At 45.1% G+C, this 2735-nt stretch overlaps 1 long non-coding RNA gene across 1 annotated transcript; it reads right to left on the minus strand.

Moving 5' to 3' along the window:
* Positions 1-329: 329 nt before the first annotated feature.
* On the minus strand, positions 330-2124 carry LOC125554868. The gene is made up of 2 exons (XR_007304458.1): positions 1285-2124; positions 330-1095 (listed from the first exon to the last, which is right to left on the minus strand). It is a non-coding gene; the product is annotated as an uncharacterized LOC125554868 (long non-coding RNA).
* Between the last annotated feature and the right edge of the window lie 611 nt (positions 2125-2735).

Below are 2735 nucleotides of genomic sequence, written 5' to 3' on the forward strand. Positions count from 1 at the left end.
GACGAGATTGGTGGTGCCGTCGCATGGATCGATCAATGCACATCACGCCACCGTTTTGTCAACATCGACGAGATGGTGGTGCTGTCTTATCCATCGATCAATGCACCTACTCATTAACATCGCATCCGCTATGTGACTAGCTGCGTCAGTGGCTTTGAACCTCGATCCAGATTGATTTCATGCAAAGCCTGTCATGTTTTCCTTTTGTACAGGAATAGGCAAGCACAAGAGAAGATTTGACAGTAGACGCTCATTGTTTGAGGTAAATACTCCTTCCATGCAAGCTGCAAATAATTTTCTTTTATCTTGAGCATTGCAAGTCAGAAAGCAAAAAATGATAATTAGTTTTCATTTCCAGTTTGCAAGACAGAAGATTATACATAACTGCTTATTGTACTCCCAAATAAAATTCAGTACTTTTTCCAAATAAAATTCAGTCAGGCACATTTGGTTCAATATATTTTTTAGCCACCTTATGTTTTCTTATGTTCAGGTGTGTCAGGTCATTCTTCCAGAATTGATATTAAATATCATGCTTGAACTTATTTTTGATGAAATTTCAAGACTATGCCTGAATACAATATAGCAAGACCAACTCGGCAACTCGGCCTACTGAATGTACATGGGTACCATTAATCGCGGACCTTTGCTGAGCAATTCAAGTAAGTTTAGAGGGGCCACATCTAACCGTTTAACATTTCTTTTACATTCTCCAAGGCTCCAATATCTGAGTGCGATAACACATGACACAAGGTTTGTCTCAAACTCATTATTTGTGACCAGGTCCTGAAAAAGAAAATAACTTAGATCAGTTTAATTTTCGCACTTCAAGAACCAGACTGTGATTATCCAAGATACCAAGAAAAAATTGCATATCTCATTTGCAGAACATAAATGATGGGAAGAATGATGTATGGTGTAATCCTATGCTATAGACTCACTGACGAACAAATAAGAAATCAAAAACTCATATGTGGTTGTCCTGGTTCAGCAGCCGTGCCCTGTTACACTCCTGTTTCGTCAGACGCGCCTTTTAGATTTGGGAGCCAACTCGCGGATGAAGATGGCAACAGAGCATGTTCTCCATGCACCATCCTAAAGAAATAACACCAAATATGATCATTAGGGAACAAATAAAATATTTGGTTGCTTTATTTGACGTTTAAGAATGAAATCTTCAGATGTAGCTGCACCTGTAACCATCTACATACCTTCTAACACAGCAATCGACTTGATTAGAGAAGAGGAAAAAACTCAAGCAATTATCTTGTACAGAAATATTACCTCATTGTATTTCCAATCCGTCTGTCCCCTCCCCTCCACTCCATCAGGGATATGTTAAAAGGCCAGCAAATCATGATTGCATCACTTGTATGACACTAAGTAAGAAAGGAATGATGATGTGGGACATGGGGTGCTACGGACAAACGCTGCCTCCTCCCAGCATAGAAGGGCCGCGGGGCGAGGGTACAACACAAGTCATGTGGTGCCACGGCGGTGTAGCTCTTCATTGGACGGACGCCACCGAGGAAAGGAGAAGATGGCCTCGTGCAGGCCACATCTTGGAGGCGGGGAGGATGGACTGCGGGATCGCCGTGGTAGGCGGCCTCGAAGACGACCGATCGATGTTTCCTATCGCCACACCCGCGAATCGTGTCACTGCCAGCAGTTTCGCCGACGCGGCCGCCAGATCTGGTAGAGAAGACAGGCTGGACCAACGTGGGGAGAGGGGAGGAGGTAGATGACCACGCCGCCATCAGATTGGTGGCCGACTGGCCGCCCCTTCCATCTTCCACGTTGCAAGGAGAGGGGACAAGGTCGATCCGATGCACGCCGGGCCGGGTGGATGGGGAGCGACGACGGCTCCAAGAGAGAGAGAGAGAGAGAGGAGTATTGGAGGTGTACTCTGACGGGGGTGTGGCGGCGGCTGTGCTTGGGGGATCGTGCTTGGGAGGGGAGGAGGCAGCGCCGAGCCGCCCAGGACGGAGGTGAGGTGGGGTGGATCGGTGCTATAGATGGGATTGCATCCCGATGTTTTCGGCAGGGACGATTGCGCGTGAAAAAAAAAACTTGAACCGACGATGGTCGAAGGCGGACGAAACCGGCTGAGTAAGGGACCTAAGAGGGGAAACGGAACCTTACGGTTCTTTTAGGTAGTAAAGAAAACTGTAAATTTGTTTCAAAAAATTGTGTTAACAAATTTGTTGAATTATTACGTGGGGGAGATGTTCAACTAATAATATAAAAACAAGTGTAGGCTAGGGAAAAGATACAACATCATTGAGCGGCCGTATTACCAGAAAAGATTCCACGCTATTGTTGATGGCCCTAACGCTCTATAGTTCTTCCTCCAGGCCCGAAAGAGATCACTGCTTCTACACCGTTTCTTTCTCTCCTGGTTAGAAACAACCTCAACAATCTTGCGTCATGTCTCTCCCTTCAGCTATCTCCCACCCCATGGAAGCTAACCCATGTCTCTATCAAAACTAAGTTGGAGCATTCATCCGCTGTGCTAAAGGAGCTTATTGATCCAAAACTGTTTTCCTCATCTGTATCAGGTTCATTTTCTCACAATATTCTGTTCTAATTTTCCTTGCAGGTTTATCTTGAATACACATTAACTTTGGATTTGGGTTCAATTTGTTTTGTATCATGTGCTTGGATAGTGTTTGTGCTCTCCATGGATGCAATCCCGGCTCTTCTCACATATAACCTATGGATACCTCATGGAGATT

This window comes from Triticum urartu, chromosome 1 (assembly GCF_003073215.2).
Source record: "Triticum urartu cultivar G1812 chromosome 1, Tu2.1, whole genome shotgun sequence".
NCBI lineage: Eukaryota > Viridiplantae > Streptophyta > Magnoliopsida > Poales > Poaceae > Triticum > Triticum urartu.